We start from the raw sequence: 25,637 nt of genomic DNA, 5'->3' as shown, positions 1-25,637 counted from the left end.
ATTGAGACAGGTCATTAAGGAGCAGGTAGGGGTTAGACAGTATGGAGACAGGTCATTAAAGAGCAATCCCCCCTCAGTTAACCATGAGGAGAGTCCAGGCATCCAGTCGCAGTCACCGCAACACACGTCTTCACATCGCATCTGTATGGTTTTCACGGTAGTGATGGTATATTTGAATAGGTCATATCAACAATTCTCCATATCCATAGGGGAAGGGTGTGCTTGCACACAGTAGGGGTACACCAGACATAAATAGGAAGCTTGCAATGAGCATTTAAATCAACAGAAATAGTCGATACACACTCAGTAGGATGAATGACCTCCCACAAATGATGATTTAATGAATTGTTTCAAATAACCCTGCCTCGTTAAATCCTAATTCTGATTGGTTAAACTGTCTTATTCGCTGGCTAGATCCACGAAAAATGATGTGAGTAAAATTCTTGTTGCTTTTTCGCAAGAGGCCAATCGTGTTGTAAGTGACCATTCAGCTCTGTGATTTATACTTATTTCATTGAAAAAAAATCGCAACGAATAATCCGGTGTAAAAGGTCTTTCACTTTTGGTTCAGTTGTGGCCATTATGTATGCGGTAAACTAGTGCGTTAATCTTGTACATCTCTCCCTTCGCAAAACGATGCAATGAGGCGGCTAATCAGAACATTGTGTATTAGCATAACTCCACACCTTTTGAAAAGCCTTTTTTTTTAATGTAGAAAATGAGACAGAACAGAAGGCTGGAACTTTACACATAGGTACCTGCTTTTGACCCCCCGGGTCGAAGGCAAAATTGACAACATGATGTTATGTCTCAACTGGGTGGTCTTAAAGGGGGAGAGCAATTCTCTAAAAGCATGAAATATTTCGGTACACTTTATATTACTGTCCTGTTACGTTTATTTTACAATGAAGTCCTGTTTAATAAGCAATAGAACAACATGTAATTCATACGACGTAACCTTCTGGAACAGCATGTACACACGCAGTGTGGTTAGGGGTTAAGGTTAGGAATGGACATAAGAGTTCAAGGCTAGAGTTCAGCGTTACCAACTTCTTTCCCCTTTTCACCCTTCCCACTCCAGGGAGCCAGCGTTCTAACTTTATTGTATAGAAGACTGTCTTCAACTAAAAGAGCAGCAGAAGACTCCTGAGCCTTTTCTTTCAACTTACACTGGAGCAATATAGCCCAGACGTCTTTAGGCCAGTTTAAAGCAACTGCAACTCGCTGAAGTGCACTAAAGTAACACGACATATCTCTGAATTGATGAACTAATGCAATGTTTGTTCCCACCTCAAATGTTGTGCCAGAGGAAGATAAGGCTGGAGATGGAGTTCAGTAGGAGTTTCAACTGGGGGGATAAATACATTATGAACATCTACCGACCGCTGGGACTCCTGCTGGAGCATTTTTTAGAGTCGTTTCTGCCTCCAGCTTCTGGATTTTTGAATGAAAACTCTGCTTTATGCACCTCAGCTTTATCTTGTGCCTTAAGCTGGACACGGGCTAATCACACATTAAGTCTGGTGTACATACTAGAACTCCCTGGAGTTCTAGAGAAAGACACAGGGAACACAGACATTGGCGGCTCAGCTAAACTCTGACCCACCAAACCATTCACCACACTCACTTTCAGATCACTCTTAAGAGAGATTCAGAAAACCCCTTTTCAACAGGCATGTATCAACTCAAAAGTAAGACGACTTGCAAATTGACCAAATTGGACCAAGCCACCTGAGACGTACACTATCTTTTCCATGTTTAACGTTAACTAAACTTCAGATAAAAGAGTTCTAATTTCTTTGCATGCATGTAAAGGAATTCTCAACGATATGGATAATATGCAATTGCAATCAATATGTTCTGCATGAGGTTTTTGAGATCTTTTACATAAACCCTGCATTTTTATTCTTGCAAATCTTCTATCTCTGTCTCTCTTTCTCTGTCTCTAGAATCAATTATCTAGCCTTTCTGTGAGTGCCTTCAACACTGTCAGACAGATGGACAGGTGTCTGATTGATAACACCTTCTGGAAGGGGGCCGATGTGCTGATCAAACATCACATTGTTATTCTGATACGCATCTGTACCAGAATGCGCTGTGGACAAGGAATGTCTGTGTGGGAGTGTTTGTTTTAGTTGTTTTTGTAAGCATCCCTCACATTTTTAGGGTGAGGGATGGTTGTATGAAGCTTTGCAGAATCCATTGTTTTCATTTTTTTTTATATATAATTTAATGGGGTTGACCAGCCTTGTTCTGGAGGAAAAAGCTAATTTTAAGGGGGCTTAAAAGCATTCAAAGCTTAAAGAAGCAATGTACAATCGTCAATATTGTGTCACTCAACTTCTAAATGACAGCACTGCAAGGAAAGAGTTGCTAAAGAATATTTTATTTTAAAATATTCTTTCAATTGACAGAAGTCTGCGAAGAAACAAAGTTGAACTCCTGCCCTGCTATGCTAATTGCTTTCTTAGCCCGCAGAATACCCAATATTTGTTCTGGATGAGATTTCACGAAGGGGAAAGGCATCCCCTTCGTGCCCACCATGAAACATTTAAGGATCGGATCGAAGTATTGAAAACAAGGATGCATGATAATGTTAAATTGAATGACGTGTGGAAAGAAGGCATGAATTATATATGCTGTAAATATACTGTGCGTAGTTTGTGTACTGTATATTAAATGTCTTCCACAAAAAACTTAATGGAGCGTTTGACATTGTCAGAAGAGATAATTAGCATTGATGGCCTCTATGTTTCAAAGAACCGGACAAATATAAACTTTTTTCAAGGTATCTTATCTGCTCCATTTTGCTCTGCTCTGCAAATTGCATTGAAGCCATTCACACAATCCAAATACCAGTAAAGTGTCCCATTTAACGGCCCTCCAAAAGAGAACATCACAGGCTGAAATTTCAGTGTGTTGGAGTGATTGCTTCAATCCCAGGAGATTCTTAAAACCAATGGCAATAAACTCCTAATCTAGCAATCTGTCTTTTTAACCATTCTTGGTGTTATTTTTGTGTAATCAAATCAAAATTAAAGAAATATCCCCTAAATTAACTTCCGTAACTTATGGAATCATGATGCAGTTTATGTTTTCAACAAGATATGTATCACACAAAAGTGTGAGAAGATCTCATGATTTACAAAAATTTCAAATTTTCAAAACATACCAGACCTAGTGTCACATTATCAAACACTAGACGTATCAGATTAATACAACATAATGTTGCTTGTTTGGATAAAGTCTACACACAGGCATTAGGCAGAGGGGCATAGCTGACAGCATGTGTGCTACAGACATTATCAAGATATTTTTAACGTTAAGTATTGTTTTCATACGTAACGCTTCACAAAGGTTAACACTATGAAATAAGATGTTTCTATTTGTATTGGTGCTGAACTTGAACATCTTTTTCCTTCATGATGCATCATCTTTTTTTTGGATCACTTTTTAAACCACTAATTTCAACCATTTTACTGCAGTGACTTAGGACCTAAGAGACATTTTAGTGCCGATTCAACTCAACCCACTCTACTACCTGCACTACTGGTGCACAGCCCCGCCCACCAGGCCACCACACAGTGCAGCAGCAGACTCCTGTAGACAGAGACTGGACGGAGCGGGAGAATGTGCACGGCATGTGTCAAAGGCAATTATGTGACCTGTAAACTGGCTAATAAATACACAGAGACATTCGTGAAAGCACACACACACACGCACACACACTGACACACACATTCGGATGCTCACAGACTCACACATACGCAGATTCACACAAACACATGCAGATGTATTCACAAACAGACACACACATTCAGATGCATCGCACAGACACAGAAAATGTGTTAGATCTGCAATCATTGCTGCTCTTTTCAATGGCTTTGGCTAATAACACCAGCTTCCAGAGGGTTTTAGAGGGAGGCCATCAGTCACACCTGTTATTACCACCAATAGCTCCATCACAATTCAAAATATATAATTTAACCTTTTAAGGTTTTTAAAAAATTAGACTGCATCAGAGGTTTTCAAATTGTTCCGAACAACATCAACAAAACATTTACATAGGAATTGATAGTAAGTATGACGCATTGTTTATAATTTAAAATACCTTTTTTATAAAAATCAAATCATTGAAATTGTTCATTTATGCCGATCAGTTTTTAGACATTGGTTATTATACTATGAAGATTCTTTCTCGACAACACCTCCTCCGATCGCCTTCACACTTGACGGGTGTATTAATGAGGTCCCAAGGAAGGGCACTGAGGAGTGGGCATTTGGTTGGTTGCAGGGTTCTCTCCGAATGGCACTAGGGCAAGCAGCACAAACTTTGTTCTGTATTAAGAGGGGACCCTATAAACTGTTAAAGCTAAATCTCGCCCTCTGAAGGAAGTGCAGAGATCTTTGGATTGCCGCATCTCCAAAACACTGCCAGAGGCACAACCCGGTATCACACGATTTTGTGCTCATGCTCATGAAAATGTATCCATAGAATCATGTCCCAGAGCAAGTCCCTTAAACCCAGCCTCACACCAGAATGTAGTATAACTATGTTGATCCTCAGCATGTCAAATGCTCCATTGAAACGCATTGGAAACACAAAACGTTGCTAGAAATGAAGAAGAAGTCAATCTTCGTTGGCAAGAGATAGAAACTTGGCATTAGGCCTTCACCAGGGTGCATCTTGGGATTGCTCTGGGAAAATTGTGGGTCTCTGGAAAAAAGCCGGACCCTAACCCTAACCCTAACCATAACCCGAAACCACGGACAGGTTTTTCAAGTCTGGGTTTCAAAGGTCAAAAGGAGCCGAAACCATGCCCCTTATGAGTTAAAGTTAATGGGCATTTCGCTCATAACTTTTTGTCACTATGAAAGAGAGGCCTGATTCTCAGATATCCATGTTAGGTGGCTAGGGTGTAGGTCAGGGAAGAACTTCAGCTCAAAATCTTGCAAGCCAGTCTAGCAGGTCTATAGCTTACTTGTTACTGTCCTTGACACAGAAGACACCTACTCACTGCATCACTTCCTTGAGAGCGTCGGGCTCCTAATTGATCATTTTAGTATTTGAAATGCCCTCTCTCATATAAATAACACCACCACCACTGGGGCGTGGCAACAATAAAGTGTGTTGCCAAACTCAACATTGTCGTAGCAACGAGTGAGCTGTGGTTTGGAGCAGAGCTATTCTTTGAGTAAATGACTGAAGTGCACTATTAAGATAATAAATCCTCATCTACTTTGTGTAAATTACACTTTACACTGAACTCATGAACTTGTTTGCAACCTGAACGGTGCATACATGGTGTACATTATTGTTCCTCATCACAGCGTCCCGCTCCTATCACAGGAATTTAGAATCAATTTGTTTGGGGGTTGTTCAGAATATTGTTTTCATATAACATGACATATTATGAAAACAACACTTTTCCTGGGATTTGGGGTGTTATTTTGGGTCTCTGGTGCTCCCACACGCATACAAACTTTGAAATAAGTCTGTACGTGATTTTTTGAGTGAGATATGCATTTCTGAAAGTACTTCCACTTCCCCATCCCCCTCCAATCAGACCATAGCTACGATTTTGTGGACCAGCGGACGAGCGCTGGGCGGAGATGTTCGTGCATTTCAGAAGCAGGGAGATTCCATACAAAAAAAGATCCATAGGTCAGTTTGCCATGTGACTGCCTCCCTGGCAGGGAGTCCGGCGGAGCTGCCGTACTCCCGCCGGAGGGAGAACAATCCCTTTCTCCTCCATGTCATGGATCAATCTGGACATCAGAGAGTCAATGTCACGGCTCCTTTCCCCCAATTAATAATATCATCCGGAGGCGCACACTTTTGTTCGTGATATCATATATTATATTATATAGATACCTTTATATTATATTATATAAAATAATTTATTATTATATAATATAATATTATATTTTATTCTACTTCATTTAAGAATGCTTGATTCTGATTGGCTGGGAGGGGTGCATTAATCCGGCATATTGCCCGCTGACTTGTCGGTTCTACTTGCTGCTGACTGAGCACAGTAGATCAATACGCCGCTTGTATCGTTTTCTATCACATACATTTCAAACATGAGGTCCGTTGTAAAAATAAACCAAGGAGTGCATGTTTGATCGATCGTCATTAAAGCTGACTTGATACGAATGTAACAACTACGTTGTTAAACTAGTGATCAGTTGCAACCTTGTGTGCTTGCTATAGAAACGCGTTACCTACAGTTGAGCTAACGTTATTCACCGTAGTTCTAAAGGGAACTACTTTTCGAGGGAGATGAACTTAAACAGAGCATACATTTAATAAGCATGCAATACGAATGAGAAAAAGGCTAATTATTAAAGTATATGAATTGTTTTATTATGTTGGCCGGCGCGAGGTAGAATAAACGGAATAATCACCTCAAGGCAGGGCAATAAACAATTTGATATGCCCGGCTCGCGGAAGGTTACCGCCCTCGACTTCGTCTCGGGCGGTAACCCGTCCACGAGCCAGGCATATCAAACTGTTTATTGCCCGGCCTCTCGGTGATTATTCCTTACATATTATATAGATATAGAGCTCCGGGAGTTTTGCGTTACCGCTGTATGTTGTTTTGACGTATCCATAACTACGTAGAGGGTGCACTGCAAAGCCCCCTCCCCCTTCTGAAGAAGAAAACAATCTTCAGATTGAAATTCATTGGTTTGAATGTCGTTCCGTGTAGCACGGAAAAAGTTGTACAATCATGCTCTGGGACACGATTCAAGTTCTCGTGAGCATGAGCATGAAATCCCGTGATACCGGGTTGAGCAGCAATACCGGAGGCCAAGCACTCCCTGGCACATTTAGAATGGCCTGGGCCTTGTGACTCTGCCTTTACAAGTGGAAACACAGAGGGATCTCTGAAGGTTTCAGAATAACCAGGGAGAGGAAATTGAACATTTTATTTTTATTATATTGTATTTCAAAACTAGTTTCACAGGTGTCCCTCATAACAATATGTATGGGTCTACTACTTCAATGTAATGTATCTTCACTAGTAGAGTCTACTACCCCTGCCCTAGTACACACAAAGAGCAGACCGATAATAACAGCTGATTAGCCCCTGTGTTTATCCTATGTCAAAGCCTCTGTGAAAAGCAAGCATAGCTGTAGGTTGTGTAGATGGTGTGGGGGTTCTCCACATATTAGGGGTGATATTTTGAGTGGGAGTTTGGTTCAAAATGCTTGCTAAGGGTGAAGCGATAAAGTCTGCCCAACTTTTTAAAAAAGTATCACTTCAGCCTATCTGAACCTGCAGGTTATTTTGTGTTCAGCGAAAGAGGATCACTCACTTTGAACTTAATCAACAGAGAAGCAAACCAAAACTAAAGGGCGGAAAATTACAATCAAGAGCCATATTCAAGAAGGGTAATAAAAGGCAGGGACGGGTTGAACAGGGAAGGCAGTTAATTTCAATTTCAGTCGCTTAAATAGATATATAGATTTCCAACATTTCAATGGATAAATCAGTTTGTCAATTGTTGGGGGCCGATAAAATCAGGCGTGGCTGATCTGATAAAAACAAGGGAAATGATTGCGTAGTTGTGCAAAATGGAGTTAATAAGCCTCAGACCCTCAGTTTCCTTATCCTTCGCCTAAGTAAAATGTCTCTCAAGGAATACCTTATTGATATTATGATGTTATTGCGCAGAATCCAGCAATTGCTTCTTATGCCAAGTTAAAGGTTAATGAGTACTTATACCGTAAATTAGTTTTACAGAGAAACCACATTCTATGTTTTATCTTATTGCAAATCTGGTCAATGTGGGCTTTCCATGATAATTGATGGTCTAATATTGTAACCCCCAAGTATCTAAATGAGGACACCTGCTTGATTTTTTTTAACAGATTGACTTTTACATGTACTTGAGTCGCATATGGTTCTGATCAGAAGCCAAATCGTACTGTTTTCGTCGTTGTGGAATGACTTGTTGTTGCAGTGAAGGGAAAAGGTTCTGAGGAATTATTGATGCTGGCCACTGGCATGAAGCAGGATTAAAAAGAAATCCACTGTTCATCCCAGGTCTTTTTTTCATGTGTTCAGACAACTGAATCATTTGGGGACGGGGGTGGCTGGGACAGTGGGTCAGATCAGGCTGTGAGTTGTGAAGATAGATGGAATGTTGATTTCTAACATCCTGTCCAATTAAGTGACGGTAAGATTTGAGTTGTGATTGATGGAGCCCTGGCTCTGGCTCTGGCTCCAAGCTGCAGTGATAGTTAGGGTGCAGGGTGAAAGGTTTAGGTTACAGCGACATGAGTGCTCCTATTACGGAAGAGAGGAAGTAAAAGCCAAAAAGAGTTACAGGATTGATTGATATACTGATATATTATCAATATATCAATATATCAATCCATCCACTAACTCTTAAGTCTTTTCGACTCTACGAAATATGATTTTTCTTGGTGTTAATATAATATTCACTTAAAACAATCCTATTCGATATGAACGAGTTTTGAAGAGAATCATTTTGGTTCAAGGAACCGGGTTTGTGGCAGCATTTTATGCATTAAAAAATATAATGCATCTCTGACCCAAAGTTAATTAAATACGTCTAAACATATCTATCAGTAAAATGGAACCATATACATATTTTGCATATAAACCTGTATACATAATTTATATCCAAAATGAAGTGTTTTGTTGTCTTTTTTTTCTTCTATTTTTGTAGTGTTTTTTTTTGTCGTTTGGAAGATATTTATGTTATATGTAAAATAACATAATTCATTAATTTTTCAATAATACCAGCAGAACCTGATTCAAAATCCTTCCTCACACCAGGGGGGCCAGCTCTCACAGTGCTGGAAATATATTTAGTCTGACAATGTTAGTATTCTGTATGGACTCTGCCTGCCCTGCTGTTTTTTTTTTTGGAATTTAATGTTTTTGTTTGCATTGCCATGTGCTTTTGTTTCTGTACTGAACACCTTCCTCACCTGCCTTGTGCCACTCCCTGCCCACACCTGACTCTGTCTGCCACACCTTGGCCCAGTTTCCCGAAATCTTCGTTAGCCTAAGTGGATCGTGAAGTGCGTCATCCGAGCATCGTACATTTTTCACACCGTTTCCCGAAAGCATCGTTGATAACGAACGTCGTGAAAACGCTCTTAGCTAACGAGGACTCCAGGGCCCAGTTTCCCGAAAGCATCGTTAGCCTAATTGGGTCGTGAAGTGCGTCGTACGAGCATCGTACATTTTTCACACCGTTTCCCGAAAGCATCGTTGGTAACGAACGTCGTGAAAACGCTCGTAGCTAACGAGTGCTCCAGGGTACTCGTAGGACGCTAAGAGCATCGTTAGCCTACTATTGCCTCAGTGGCGTCACCAGTGGACATTCCGTGTATTGGATGTGTTTTATTCAAACACATCCAATACCACGGAATGCCCAGCTGGCGCAATTTCGCAACCAAAAACAGTGGTTACCGCTGATTTATTACTCATACACTACTGTTAGATTTAAACAGCAAAGATAGAGAAATTTTAGAAGTGAACAACAAAATAATTTATTGCAGCAATTAAAAAATCCAAAAATACATGCGCAGCTGAAAAGTACCAATCAAACACCACGTCACAAGGCATATAATAAAATCAAATGATTCCATTGCTCTTGTGTGGGAGGTCGCTTTAGAGCTGCACTTGCTGTCTCCCTCTGATTTTAATTCAACCATTGTGGTTAAAATGTCCTCATATTGATCAATGACAGAAGACATAGGCTACTGTAGACATGAATCATGCTGAGACCAGAGGGTGTCGGAGAATTTCTGCAAGTGTTTTTTGTTGCGATTGTTTGCATTAAACACTGTAGGCACTTCGGTGATGCTGTGATGGAGTTCACTATTTATTGGACCGTGTCTAGACAGTGTAAAAAGACCTATAGCCTACATCATCCTGCCTAACAATATGGGCAGGATCTAGACCAAGCTCTCCTAATTGGGTCAGCAATAGCCGTGTGTCAATGCCTAGCCTCTGCGTTTGAATGATAATGAATGAATGGTCTACAAATATTCTAGACTGGATCGGCGTGCCAATCAATGAAACCTTATGTGGAATCAGATAAGGTGGCTCTCTCTGCTGCGCCAAGCATGTTTCAGAAATCAGCACATTAAGATAAATATAGTTGTCACACAAGCTATTTTTGATTTTTGTAATACGGAATTATTTCAGGGGGGAACATGCCGTGAAAAAATGTACACACAGTGCATTCAGGATTAGGACTGAAACATATGTCGGCATAGGCCTAATCAATTGTGTTTTAATATCTTCAGCATTCATAGTATTGCAGTCTATTCTTTTCGTAGACTACTCTGCTGTTGGCCTTGATGGGGAGATATTTTAACCCTTTTCAATCCCATTTTCCTGTGACATTCCTGCGTCTCCCCCTCCTACATAGCCCGTTTCAGCACCGTGTCAGTGGACAGTTACAGTCCTACGAACGTCGTGAGTGCAGTGAACGTGCGTTCATGTTAAGAGGAGTTTCGGGAAACGCTCCAAAGAAATTCACGATGGTTCGAGAGATCCATCGTGAGAATGATCGTACGAGTGAAGATCAATCGTTATCAGGAAACGAGGCCCCTGTCCATTGTTTTCTCTCTGCCAATGACTTGTTTTCCTTTGATATTTAAGTTCAGCCCCCCAATCTTTGTCTGATTGTACCAGAAAGTTTGGTGAGATACACTGCTCTTCCTCTTCCTGTTTCTGCTCTGTCAGTAAACATTGGATTCTCTGCCTCGTAATTTTCTGTTTTCGGATTTTTCCTTTTCTGTTGGAACTTTGCCTGGATCTTTTGTGCGCTACATCTTTGACTCTAAAGTTTGACTTTTGATCTGTCTGCCCTTGAATCCTGAAGAAAATGAATAAATATTTTTTCAATGCATATGGTCTGCACCTGGGTCCTTATCTGAAAGTCTTAGCAGACAGTTAACCTCCACACTATCAGCAGGAGGAATAAAAAGGCCCATCTGGTCACAAAGCATGATGACTGAACGTGTCTACACCGCTCTAGGATCACATACTACAAGGACTTCTTCCCTACTAAGAAGTGGGCAATATTGGCCAACCTCAGCAAGCACCTTTGATGAAGCAGCACAATGAGCTAGAGCGACGAGACGACTTACCGGCCTGAGGTAAGGTTCTGTCCACACTTTGATAACCCCATACTAACCCTGCTGAACCATTGAACCTTAATGGCAGGCGGTTACAAAAAAAGATGTTCATATATTTACCATCTCTCTTTTGTTAACATGCAGAAATCCTTCTCATAATGAATATTATTTATTTTAATGAGTATCTTCGGGACTTCGAATATTAACAGCTGTAGGCCGATAATTGCTTTCCATTATTGGTAAGTGAAAATATATGACTTTGTCACTTTGATGGCCTTTGATATGAGGCAATATCAAGCAAAGAGAATTTGCGTTTTTATCTGTTTTTGCTTAATTCTTTTTTTCTGGAACAAGAACTGATGAAGGATGGGCTGATGATGCAAACTAAAGCAATCGCCAAACCCAGTGTCTGGCCAAAGATGGCTACGGTGTGTGCATTATCTCCAAGTGTTAGAAGTGCTGTGACCATTATGCCCAGGAAGCACAAAGACATCTAAGCAGTCCAGCAGCTAGGAACACTTTGATGCCGTGAGCATTTGAAACAATACACGAAAATGTAAATAGTATAATAGTAGTGATTATCCAAACCTTGGAACTGGTTTTCATGGTTTTCACTGGTTTGACATACCTTGACCTTGGCATACCTCGAAAATCAACATTTTCATTATGAAAAATATAATGCCATGGTTGTTTTATTATTAATAGAATTACAATGAGTAATGTCCTAGATAGACAGTAGGCCAAATCGAGAAAATGAAGACATTTCCTGCTCATTTGCTTTACTGTGTTTCTCCAACACAGCAACTGTATGGTGTATCTGATGACAGCTGTTCAAGCTGGGGTATATGCACTCGAATCGTGGACTTTTCATTTAAGATTTTCAAATGAGTGAAAAAATAAACCTCAACCTCCCCGCAAAAATGTAAAGGTGGTCATTGCCACCTGTAGAACTGATTCACCGATCTGGTGCAGTGAGCTCTTGTGCCACAATTGCCTCCACTCAGATGTAGGTAAATACTTAATAACTTGAATATTCATTTATGTAAAGTGATTTGAATTGATATTCTAATGTTATTTTAATGATTTAATTGTCTTATATTCTTATTGTATTGAGCTGGATATTGAACACATTTGGAATCCTACAGTCACTTAATTGGACAGAATGGATTGTTATATTTTCAAGAATCCCTGCAATATATATATAAATAAGTCCTGTGACTTAAGAATGATGTACGGGATTCAATAGCTGAAACAAGGTGATGACAGCGGTGTCACAGAGATGAAAGCAAATATGGAGAATTTGATGCAGCAAGCAAGGTCCAAGTGGCAGCAACCTGACAGCAGTGATGTGCAAATCACTGTGTTCCTCTGCAACTACCGAACAGTTTGTTATCCGTGTGACTGAATGAGAGCAATTGCAGTTTTCAGTCTCACGATGCAAATGCCTTTAAGAACCTCAAGCCTTTCATAATTACTAAAAGCGGCAAGGCTTTTATTATAGTACGGGTTAATTCAGGGGGGGGATAAAGAGTAGATAAAAGTGACAGGGTTGGTGCCCTAACGTCTCAAAGCAATGTTATCACCCGTCATCTGAAACACTTACATTTTAGCTGCTATGGGAAAAGACGGAGAAAAAACAAATAAGAGATACAAAAAGATCCCCAGGCAAAAACGTTGAAGGACATCTCTGTAAATGCAGTGGCAGCAACAACACAAGGAAGCCTCTATGTTGAAACCGTCGAGGAAAGCTGGATGGATGAATAACAACAATGTGGGAGGGGGCCTGTTTCTTTGTGATGCTACAGTATTAATGTTAGACCTGACTGCAGCAGAGACACCCACACAGACTGAACTGATCAGCGGAGACTGAAAGGTCAGTCCAATGAGCATAGCCAAGTAGGAAGTCTCTCTCGCCAGCCAATGGGAACATACAGTGGTCCTGCAGAAAGTTAAATGGGTTTGTTGTTCGAATACACTCATGGCAATATTGGCTTGGGAGTAAACTCGTACTAATCTTTTTACTCGATTTACTGAAAAGATAAACACTATAGCGGGGTCAAGAAGTCTTTCTTGGAAGTAAAAAACCAAAGGTCAGTCAGACAGGTATTAAACATACTATAGTATGCGATATATGCAAAATAACCAGCATTAAGTAAAATATTCTCTATAAGGATTCTTGTTGCTGTTCTTGGGTCTTGAAGAATGAATTCAGCATTTGAGTGTCAAACACTGTTACAAATATTGTACCTGTCAAACTTTTTGGGGGACAAACACTGCCTCACCTGCTGTCATCTCAAAAACAGTATCATACTGTCAGGAAACAAATAAAAGGGACAAGAGACAAGACGGGGATAGCGGGTCAAGGGAGGGGAGGCTTTTCTTTTTATTTACCTTGGTCATTTAATCGAAGTATTTTCTGAAGAAATGGATCAGAAGAAGAAAACCAACGACATGACCTTTATTTCTTTATTCTGATCTTGTGAACATCTATCAATTTCCTCTTCGCAGCTGCTAACCGTTCGAACCAGGCAGCCTGTTGAATAAAGCCTAATCACGCAATATTGGGGTGAAATTAATTAGTATTGACGTGAAGGTTTCAGTGTGCCAGAGCACATACAAGTCGTTGTTGTGGTTGTTATTCCCGATCCTTGGGCTTCTCTGACAAGCCATGCATCACGTCACTCTGAGAGTGGAAGTGTCTCAGACAGGAGGCTTCAGCTGTCGGACACTCGTCTCACTCTCAGCCCGTCCATAGTATGCCCTCTCCTCACCTGCTGCGGCTGAACAACGACGGATTCCAATTACAATGCACTCCGCCCAGCCTGTCAGACACTGCAGCAGGAATCCATCACATGATCTGAACCATCATATGGGCTGGAGCCTAGCAGGGTGTGTTACAGAACAACAACAGTGTCATGAAAGTGCACCAGCCTTGCTCGCTGCAAGGGAAACGTCATGAAGTTAAATACACAAGCATTCACAAGCCTACACACACACACGCGCACACACACACACACACACACACACACACACACACACACATGTACGCACACATATATGCACACACAGGTAAAACATATTTTAGCGATTTCCATATCTACCGAAGGAAATGTCAACTAAAAGCTTTTTTGCCACACAAATATTTGACGCATTGAGGTTTTATTGCAACTGTTGGATTGCCATTAAGAAAGACTCAAGAGTGTTGGCCCCAATTCCATTCTATATTTTATCATTTAGAAAAAGAAGAATAAAAGGAGAAGAAGAATGTTAATAATGTGTATGTTTATGTTATTAATTGTCACATATGCACATATTATATCATGCCCATATACTCAAGCTCCCTAAAACACTCATTTGTATTGTTGTAGATTGTTCAATTCACCCATTATGAGATACATGTGATACCTTGGCAGTCTGTATTTTCTTAATCAACCAACCCCCAAATGAGAATCTATAAATTAATGCTGTCAGGGGATAATCTGATAGTTGGGACTCACTTTTAGCCTGGTTGAAGAGATCCCAGGGTCAGCATCTTGGCACACAAATGAACCCTTGGCTTCTTCTAATGGACCCTGTGGTGACTTGGAAGCAGTCCAAGTAATTGTGATCTGCTGTGGAAAGGGTTTGTCGTTGCCTTCTCTCTAGTATCTAAAATAGAGATGCTGCTGTGCTCCCTGCCACACCAAGGTCATCGCTAGCTGGGATCATGTTTGAGGGAAACTTTTCAATGAAATGCCCCCAGCAGTAGGCTAGCAGCCTGCGCTGCAGCTAGTTTCATTTACTTTGGCCTTAGACTTTGATGCCCAGCCAGCCCAGATGCTCTCACTGAAGTAAACAAAACGTCCACATACATTGCTCTATCTGCAGGAACAGTAGAACAGAACGTACGGCGTGAATGTCCTGCTGATGTTGGTGTTATTGCAGTGTGTATCCAAACATAGCTTAGGGGATCAATTGATTTGTTATCCAAGCCCAAGCTTTTCAGAATGGTTTGCATGAACCTCCTGAAAAGGTTGCAAAAAATAGCACTTACAAAATGTTTTTGTTTGTGATATATCGTATATAACAAATTGACAAAGCAGCAGATTCAAGATACTTATATTCAGCCAATAATGTGTTTTTAGGAGAAGTATATGGATGGCTTTTCCTGGAGCAGAAACTTTAATATTTTTCCATTGACAATCATCAGGGGTGATCTCGAGTAGAAAGAGCCGCAAATTGAACTGTCAGAACAAAAATATGACAAGTCATCACTGCAAGAGTAATGTCACTGAATCCTTTGTTTCATGAATGCAATCTGAAAAATATGAAATTATGTTTACAAACAATTTCTACTGCATGGTGGTAGATTTATGTATATTCATATATGTATATCAAGATATTGAGCCAGGAGGGTAGGTCAAAGATCAAAGGGAGGCATGCACCAGGCTGCCGTTGTAACTCGGATGGCCATGTTAGTGCAGTGTAAATAATAACCCACTCAAGGAGTAAGCTGTCTACTCCAAAGTAGGTCATCTTTCACAGCATTGGTCATCCTATCTCTGTTGTAGCCACAGCAGAGACTTGCACATTGCACCTGTGATGAGGATGAGGGTGATGATAATGCAGGGCATCCTGATGGTCTAAGCCCTGAACCGCTGTTGGCCTGTTCGCTAATGCTAAATGCTATTTGGCAGAAATGGTGTGCTGACAACAAAGTCATTTTGACAAATTATATTGCTAACATTCTATCTATGTTTTAGTGAAGCCAGGAGAGACGGTTGGGATGGTTTAATCATCCAGTCCGGCAGTGTTGTCCTAAGCCACTTCCAGGAGAAGCACGGGCAGCCGCGAGCCCATTGTTTTGACAAATCCAAAACCAGTGGCAAGATTTGACCCTGAATGTTAGACATGCTTGTGCGGCCACCACTGCAACACACCCTAGTTATCAGCTAAGTTTAATACTAATACACGCTTATAACAATATAAAAGTGCCCTACACTGACCCAACCATAGAGAACAGCACTCAAACTTTCTTCCTTCTTTCCTAATTCTACTTAGTATTTAATAATAATAATAATAATACATTTAATTTAGAGGCGCCTTTCGAGACACCCAAGGTCACCTTACAGAGCATATAGTCATCATAAATCGTTTAAAAAAACAAGACATTGTGGAAAAAATAAATAAATAATTATTTTTTTCTTAAAAGTCCTCCTATTTTGTATAGAAGGACCGTTCCAATATTACAATGTGATGTAAAATGAGTAAGTATGATGGTGGTTGGCTACTGGTGAGTGGTGTCTAAGTAAATGTAACACAGCTTTCACCTTTGATGCTCTGTGTCAGAAGATTAAAAGCTCAGATGAAATCAGCCCTTCTCCCAACACACTCTCAGTGCTACGAGCGATTACATCGACCGCATCGGGAGGTATGGGTAAAGTCAAGCAGCACTTCAGTGAATACGCAAATAGATTGAAAGGCTACTACACAATTGTAGTATTGGTATTAGGTAGTATCATTTGAAAAAATAATACTTTGAGGGAAAAACGACAATGATAACACATGAGGTTAAACAACATTGGAACAATTTAAATAAAAATCTTTTTTTCAAACGCCCTTGCAATGACTATGTAGTTGTGGCTTATTCTGACTGCTTTCCACTGCTGGAGGGGCCACTGAAGACCTGCATGGTGCTTTCATTGAATTCTAACATTGTTCAATATGAGAAAATGTATCATTAGATGTCTTAAGCTACTGTCTGTGAACAGCTAACATTTTGAACAACAGAAACAGTATAAAAGGAAACAAGGTAACAAGCAATAAACTCCAAAATTGTTAACCCAATCTATGACATATAGGGACACACCGCTCCAATATCGTTATTAGTGCCCCATCCAACATTTGTTTTTAATCAATTGCATCAGCCCTTTAATCGTACCTATAGTACAATTTAGGTTTGAGTAACAGCAGGGGAAATCCCGTACTTTGCCATACCTACCAACGTGCAATATACATCACTGCCATAGTTTGTCACACCTAGAGCATGGAAACATAATTTGGGTTGCTGAGTGTGTGTATAAGGCCTAAAAAAAATAATTGTTTGGTTCCGGTTTCCGACCGACCCTGTCAATTTATGTGCGACCCAAATCATTTATGAGCTTTAGCTTTTTTTTTTTTTGATGCAAACTATAATTTCGTTTTGGTACAGCACCTCTTCATTCCGCACAAGGAAGAGCGAATTTTCTTGTTTTTAAATGAAAACAACCTACCTATCATTCGCTGCCGCTGGAAAAAATAAAATAAAAAAATAAAATAAATTCCCTGCCTACCCATGACCTCAACTGACAACCAACAGGAACCAAACTTTTTTTTTTTTGGCCCTATGTGGCTAAAGTGCTTTCTAGGAATTGGAAGTATTTAGGAGCTTAGATATGATCCATTTCACCTTGTCCTACGATCATAACATGGAAATAGTTTTTTTCTTAAAAGCCATATTTTGCTATCTTTTTTCGCCAATTAACATTTAAGGGGGCCACAGGGAGAGGAAAGCTTCTTCTTAAGGGGGGCTCCCCTAAGGTTAAGGGTTGAAAGGAGTGTGTGACTTATCGGTGGGGAATGAATGAAAGACTGATACTTTCTATCAACATTTGAAGGCATCAATCCTGAGGCGATTTAACGCACAGGTTTTTTTTGGGTGTATTATTTTTTTTCAAGACACGCGTGATTTAATGCATAGGTCTCTGTGGCGCAATTGGTTAGCGCGTTGGACTGTTAATCCAAAGCTTGGTGGTTCAAGCACACCCAGGGACGAGCCGATTTTAGTTGACCACCAGGTCAAGCATCAGCCCAAACCTTTAACCTTCGTTGAGTGAAAAAATCGAATGTGTTTCCAAAAATAGATTTGATAGAACTGCTCTGTCATTTCCCGTCCAACCATTTACTTCCGTTGACTTCAGTACGGAGTGTCTGGAAGAAGAGCTAGCTGGCTGAAGTAAGTTCCTAGGAATTGGAAGTATTTAGGAGCTTAGATATGTTCCATTTCACCTTGACTTGCGATCATAACATGGAAATAGTTTTTTTCTTGAAAGCCATATTTTGCTATCTTTTTTTCCCAACACAACATTTAAGAGGGCACAGGGAGAGGAAAGCTTGTTCTTAAGGGTAGCTCCCCCCATGTCCCCTTTTCAGATCCCAGGAGATTACATACGCTCAGAGATGAGGTTAAGCGTTGAATGGAGATTATTCAGGGGGGACTGAGAGGGAGGAGGCCCTAGAATTTAAATCACATGTTATTTATCAGTGGGGAATGAAATACGCTGCTTTCTATCAGCATTTGAAGACATCAATGTCGAGGCGATTAAACGCAGAGTTTTTTTTTTTTTTTGAATGTTGTCTGTTACTGCCAATTGTAAGCCCGGCTAGCTCAGTCGGTAGAGCATGAGACTCTAAATCTCTGGGTAGTGGGTTCGAGCCCCACGTTGGGGGATATGTTCCTTTAACCTAGCCCATCTGGTGGAATGTTCTCAGAAAGGAAAAGGAGTCGCACTTGGTTCTGCTCGATCATAGAGCCACACTAAATGTCAGCCAGTCAGCAGATTACTTTGTCGAGCCACACATTTTGCATTGATATGGAGTCAGCTAGACAGAATGAAAATAAGCTACAACTACGGTTTGTGGCGGCAAACCATAAAAGTCTTGATAATTTGAAAGGACGAATAAGCAATATAACATGACTTTGAAAGCATGGTTATTCTCCTTAGATGGTTATCTAGCATACCAGGGTATAATACGATCTCATTGCCAGTGACCGTTTCAATGGTTGAGTGAGATTGATTTGTCGCAAACTTAGCCATAGCTGACATGCAGACATGTTCTGGTTTCTACAAGACTCATGTGAATATAGACATAGCTTTCTGTGGCGTAATTGGTTAGCGCGTTCGACTGTTAAACGAAAGGTTGGTGGTTCAAGCCCACCCAGGGACGAGCTGAAATTTTCTGAACACCAGGTCAAGCATCAGCCCATACCATTAACCTTTGTTAAGTGAAAATAATCAACTCTGTTTCCAAGAGTAGATTTGATAGAACTGCTCTGTCATTTCCCGTCCAACCAATTACTTCCGTTGACTTGAGTACGGAGTGTCTGGAAGAAGAGCTAGCTGGCTAAAGTGCCATCTAGGAATTGGAAGTATTTAGAAGCTTAGATTCAATTCAATTCAATTTTATTTGTATAGCCCTTAATCACCATTACAGTCTCAAAGGGCTTAACAGGCCAAATATTTGTGACACCCCCCTTTACCCATGCCCCCACACGGGCAAGAAAAAAACTCCCTTGAATCAGCAAGGAAGAAATCTTGAGAAGAAACGCAGTGTAGGGGATCCCTTCTTCCAGGGATGGTCAGGAGTGCAATGGGTGCCACAATTGACATACAGGTAAATACATGCACATCATATTAAAATGGTGATGGGGTTCTGGCCGGTTATCCATGAGGAGAGTCCAGGCATCCAGTCCAGTACCCGCAACACGCTAGAACAGACAGAATAGTGAATTAGAACGGAAAAGTACATAGTGGGAATGTATAATGTAATAAGAAAAGCACAAGCAAACAGAGTAGTCTTCACTCTCGCATCAGTTGTTTTCACACTCCAAATGCAAGATTGTAGAGGTGCGTTTTGAGCTTCCCTTTGAATAGCTCCACAGAGTCAGCTTCCCTGATCGTTGATGGCAGCCTATTCCATAAAAAAGGGGCTCGATAGGCAAACGCTCTCTGTCCAGCGGACTTCTTTTTAACCTTCGGCAGTGAAAGAAGGCCAGCTCCCGAAGACCGGAGAGACCGAGAAGGACTATAAGGAATGATCAGGGGTCTCATTTATAAAACTGTGCGTAGGATCGTTACTAAAAATGTGCGTACGCCCAGAAGCCAAGTTTTGCGTGCGCCAAAAAATATTCAGATTTATAAAACACTGCGTACGCACACCTGTACGCAATCTTTGCTTTATAAATCACATACTGACAACAATTGTGCGCAGCTGAATCAGCTTCACGTTCCGCCCTCTACACGCCCCTTTTTAACCATAAATGGTCAATGCAAATGACCTCATGAATGCGATCTGCATATAAAACAGACTCAGATGCCGGTATTATGTCTTGTTGGAAACAATGGCAGAGGTACTGAGAAAATCAAAAAAGCGAAATTTCACGGAGGGTGAAGTGGAGACACTTGTGGGTGAGATGGAGGCCCGAAAGGTAGTTTTGTTCGGCGGTCACGGGATTGGGATCGCCAACAACAAAAAGCAGAGTGAGTGGCAACATGTTGCTGCAGCAGTGAACTCTGTCAGTAGCACGGAGCGCACTGTCCCAGAATTAAAAAAAGAAGTGGTCTGACATAGTTACATATTTTTATCTAGCCTACCAATAAATCGTTATGGTCCCTAAATACCCTCTCCCTCCGAATCCTGCCATTTGCATGGTCCGCCAGAAGTGCCATATGGTGCAGCATTACCACGGCGCTCACCTCTGTATTTATAGGGTTACGGTAATAAGACTGACGAGAACGCCTTGGATAATCAGTTTGTAATTACCCACGTAAAATGTTCTTGAACATAACCCCTTTTTAATGCCTGATTTGTCATGAAAAGCATCAAGAGTAACGGACAACGATTGTGATGAGTGTGGCTTGGTTTTTCACACTTGGGATTTAATTGACATTCGATCATGTGTTTACAGTGTCACATAAAAATATTATGTTATTGACACATGTTGGACAGATGCTTTATTCCATGCAGTCGCGCCGTCAGTGGACAGTATGGATTGACGGGATTTAATATAGGGAATTTCTTTTTATTTCTATTCTAAGGAGATATTTCTGGAGTTATAACTGAGAAATAACGCAGTGGACTTAAATTATTCTGATTAGGATTTAACGCATGATACGGGTTGAAATTAAATTGATGAAGGGCGATGATAAAACATAATCGTTCTTCTCACTCTGCAATTCTTCGGTCTGACTTCAGTTCACCACCACACCGTCTGCGTCGCCAATTCTCCTTTTCCTCCAAACCATGCGTACGCATGGGTCAGAGTTTGCTTAGGGCTGCGCACATTTTCCCGTCAAGTTGGTTTTTTATAGATCACAACCTTGGCGTGAAAAGTCACGTACGCCAATTTCAGCCCCGTTTTGTGCGTACGCAACGGTTATAAATGAGACCCCAGGTCCTTCAAGTACGATGGAGATAATCCATGCAAGGCTTTATAGGTTAACAATAGCACCTTAAAGTCTGATCTGAAAGTTATTGGTAGCCAGTGTAGAGAGGCGAGAATAGGTGTAATATGATCAAACTTTCTCGTTCTGGTCAGCAGTCTAGCTGCCGCATTGTGTACCAGCTGTAGACTTTTTGTGGTAGAGTTCGGTAATCCCAAGAACAATGCATTGCAATAGTCCAGTCTTGACGAAACAAATGCATGAATCAGTGTCTCCGCATCCACTGCGGATAACATTGGTCTGATTCTTGCAATGTTTCTCAGATGGAAAAAGGCAATTCTAGTTATACTTCTTATATGTTGGTCAAAGCATAGGTGAGGGTCAAACAGGACACCAAGATTTTTGACGGATGCACTCTGTGGGATGGCGAAGCCATCCAACCACAGAGAGACATCCTCAAACTTTTCCCGGTCCCGCTTCGAGCCGATAATCATCAGCTCTGTTTTCCCAGTATTAAGCTGTAGGAAGTTTTGTGACATCCAGCCCTTCACAGCAGCTAGACAGGACTCAACCCTTTGAATCTGGCCCGAGTCCCCGGAATCTACAGGAATGTAGAGCTGGGTGTCATCCGCATAGCAATGGAAACTAATTCCGAAGCTGCGGATAACGTCACCCAGGGGAAGCATATAAATTGCAAAAAGTAATGGATCAAGAACCGACCCTTGTGGTACGCCAAAGCGCAATTTACCACGCTTTGATTCTGCACCCTCATGAAGCACAAATTGGGTTCTATCGGTGAGGTACGATTCACGCCAACCAAGAGCCGTACCCCCGAAACCAACATAGTGTTCAAGACGGTGAAGAAGAGTGCTGTGGTCGATTGTATCAAACGCAGCGCTCAGGTCCAGCAGCACAAGCATTGTGCTTGTATTTTTATCCAAAGCTAAAAGGATGTCATTTACAACTCTTGTAATAGCAGTTTCAGTTGAGTGGAAATTCCTGAACCCCGACTGGAAAGGTTCGAAGAGATTATTCCTGGTCAGATAATCAACAATTTGCTTCGCTACAATCCTTTCCTGCACCTTGGACAGGAAGGGCAGATTCGATATAGGCCGATAGTTCCTGATTAATTCAGGATCTAGGCCAGGCTTTTTGAGTAGCGGTTTTAACACCGCAGCCTTGAAATTGGAGGGAACAATTCCCGTTGAAAATGAAAGATTCATAAGCGAGAGGATAACAGGCCCCACCGTTGGAAGAAGTTCCTTAAGAACCCTGGAAGGGAGAGGATCCAACATACAAGTTGTTGGCTTTGAGGCCTTTATCACCCTTTCAAGTTCCACCAAAGAAATTGCCTTAAACTCCAAAAGAGTTGCGTCAGAGTTCACCATCCTACTTGGGAGAACCCCATCCTGCCCCACAGGATGTGTAGGATTAGCCGCACGGCAAGCATCAATTTCCTCTCTAATTGATTGAATCTTATTCTCAAAGAAATCCATGAATTCACCTGCCACGATCGAGCAGCCTACGGTCTGATTCTGTTTCTGAGTGAGACTCCTCACCGTGTCAAAAAGAAATTTAGGATTATTTCTATTCAAATTAATGATACTAGAATAGTAGGCGTTCCTGGCAATAGTCAGCGCACCCTAATAGGTGATCAGACTATTATGCCAAGCAAGATGAAAGACCTCAAGTTTAGCCGAGCACCATTTACGTTCAAGGATCCTGCAGTTTCGCTTCAAAATGCGCGTTTCTGCATTAAACCAAGGAGCTGGTTTTTTCAATGTTGGTTTTTTAGTTACGTGCGGAGCAACTGAATCAATGGCAACAGACAGGGCAATGTTGAGGTCATCAGTAAGACACTCCACAGAACCACTATAGTTAGAGAGGTGCAAGTGAACTAGTTAACTTATCTGCCATAGCTGTAATGGTTGCAGGTGTGATGCGGCGACAGCTGAAAGTAGCTTGTTGATCGTCGCAGGGGCAGGATACCACCACCTGGAAAGTGAGCAAAAAATGGTCTGATAAAGCTGAGGTGTAGGAAGAGACCACTAGCTGTGAAATGTCTACACCGCGGGTCAGAACGAGATCCAGCGTGTTTCCACCGATGTGGGTTGGGTGCTGGACGAGCTGTTTGAAGCAAAGCGTATCTGTAATGGACAGAAACGCCCTTGTGAGGGCATCAGACGGGTTATTCACGTGAATGTTGAAATCCCCAATAAGCAAAACATTGTCTGAGTATGTAGCCAGATCAGCTGCAAAGTCAGAAAACTCATCGAGAAAAACTGAATACGGTCCTGGGGGACGGTATACTACAGCTAAAACAAAAGAGTCTGGAACTCGTTTTGCTTCTCTGGGAGCTGAGGTTCAGAGCGCTAGCAACTCGAAGGATCTGAAAATATATCTATTCTTTGGCTTTAAATTAAAGTTAGAATTAGATATCAGGGCTACTCCACCACCTTTCTTAACTTCTCTAGATACTTGGGTGCTAACGTAATGGGGTGGAGTAGCTTAGTTTAGGGCTAGAAACTCATCTGGTTTTAACCAGGTTTCACAAAGCCCCAGTATGTCAATCTTTTTATCAATGATTAGATCATGGACCAAGAGCGCCTTCGATGAAAGCGACCTTATGTTCATGAACCCTATTCTGAGTGCTTCCTTTTTATTATTTTCAGAGGGAGTCCGGTTAACACTCAGCTCTGAAGCGGTCAAGGGGATACTGCGGTTTCGACATACTGGTTGCGGCCCTCGTCTGCGGGTTTTACACCTCGAGACAGCGCGAGGCCGCACCACCGTACATATAGGTACAGCGTTATTTTCAGAGGGAGTCTGGTTAACACTCAGCTCTGAGGCGATCAGTGGGATCGCCAGAGTTGGACATACTGGTCGCGGCGCTCGCCTGCGGGTTTTACACCTCGAGACAGAGCAGGGCCGCACCACCGTACATATAGGTACAGTGTTAATTTCAGGGGGAGTCCGGTTAGTTGTTAGTATTTGATTTGACATGCGGTTTATCATGCGATTTGCCATGCGATTTTGCACGCCTGTACTAGGTACAGCGTTCATTTCAGAGGGAGTGTGGTTAACACTCAGCTCTGTCATGCGAGTTAACATGCGATTTTGCACGACTGTACATATAGGTACAGCGTTAATTTCATGCGATGCGTCATGCGATTTACCATGCGATTTGACATGCCGTTTGACATGCAGTTTTGCACCACCGCACATATAGGTACAGCGTTAGTTACAGAGGGAGTCCGGTTAACACTCAGCTCTGAAACAATTGGTGCAATAGATCCTGGTTCAGCTAACCCATCTGCTGTTCTAGACTCTGTTCTAGACTCTGCAACGTAGACTATCATGTTGCTAGCAGGTTTACTAAACTCCTGCAGCCCAGCGTGCTGTGAGTGGATGAGTCACGCCTGACTAAGATCATCTATCTATGTTTTTTGACATAATTGAGGCACCTAACCCAGTAGGGTGTAGGCCGTCTCTCATGAGCACACCAGGGCGACCCCACAGGGAGGGCCAGTTATCTATGAAACCAAAGCCCTGCTCTGAGCTATATAGGGCCAGCCAGCGATTTAGAGACAATAGTCTACTATAACGCTCATCATTACCCTTATCGGGTAGAGGGCCGGAGAGAATTAATCGATGCCGACACATCTTTCTGGCGAAGTCACAAAGCCTAGCTATGTTGCTTTTTGTGAACTCAGTTTGTCTTGTCCTAGCATCGTTGGTGCCGACAACGACGCTGAAGTTGGCATCCGATTCGCAGCATCCGATTCAGCAGCTGGTCCACTTTAAATCGGTCCTGATTGAAAACCACTACACCTAGACTCTTCAAATCTGGACTAAATTATCACAGTGAGGCTATACATTATAATAAACATAGTAACAGATTTGTGAAACCTTTTTTCTATTTGTGAAATTAGAGATGTCCGATATTATCGGCCCACCGATATTATCGGCCCGATATTAGCATAAAAATGTAATATCTGTCAATATCGGTATCGGATTTTCTTTGCCTTAAAAACGATTTTTTTTTTTTTTTTTTTTTATTATTTATAGCTCAAATAAATGTTTTCAAAATTGTGCAGTACAGTGCACATTGTAATTGACTCATATTTGTGCATTTATTCAATTAAGGTTATTGAGTTTTAGTTAAAGAAACATACTGCTGTGTTGCACATAGTTGTTCAGGTACAATGTTTTATCATTTGTGAAGTCAAGTTTGCCCTATTTGTTGTGGGCATTGTCAAGATTATCTCAGGGAGAGTGTAATCCAAACTGTTGTCTGAGACCATTAAAAAAATAAAAAT

The 25,637-nt window shown here is 41.4% G+C and overlaps 2 non-coding genes and 1 pseudogene across 2 annotated transcripts; 2 read left to right on the top strand and 1 right to left on the bottom strand.

The window, feature by feature from the left end:
- Window positions 1–3,546: 3,546 nt before the first annotated feature.
- Window positions 3,547–25,138, bottom strand: LOC115548681 (uncharacterized; annotated as a pseudogene).
- On the top strand, window positions 17,856–17,929 carry trnan-guu (transfer RNA asparagine (anticodon GUU)). Its single transcript has one exon. It is a non-coding gene; the product is annotated as a tRNA-Asn (tRNA).
- On the top strand, window positions 19,029–19,102 carry trnan-guu (transfer RNA asparagine (anticodon GUU)). Its single transcript has one exon. It is a non-coding gene; the product is annotated as a tRNA-Asn (tRNA).
- Window positions 25,139–25,637: the final 499 nt, after the last annotated feature.

This window comes from Gadus morhua, chromosome 8, assembly GCF_902167405.1.
Source record: "Gadus morhua chromosome 8, gadMor3.0, whole genome shotgun sequence".
In the NCBI taxonomy this organism is placed as follows: domain Eukaryota; kingdom Metazoa; phylum Chordata; class Actinopteri; order Gadiformes; family Gadidae; genus Gadus; species Gadus morhua.
Note: the sequence above shows the minus strand (reverse complement) of the source record. Positions and strands in the feature narration are given on the sequence as shown.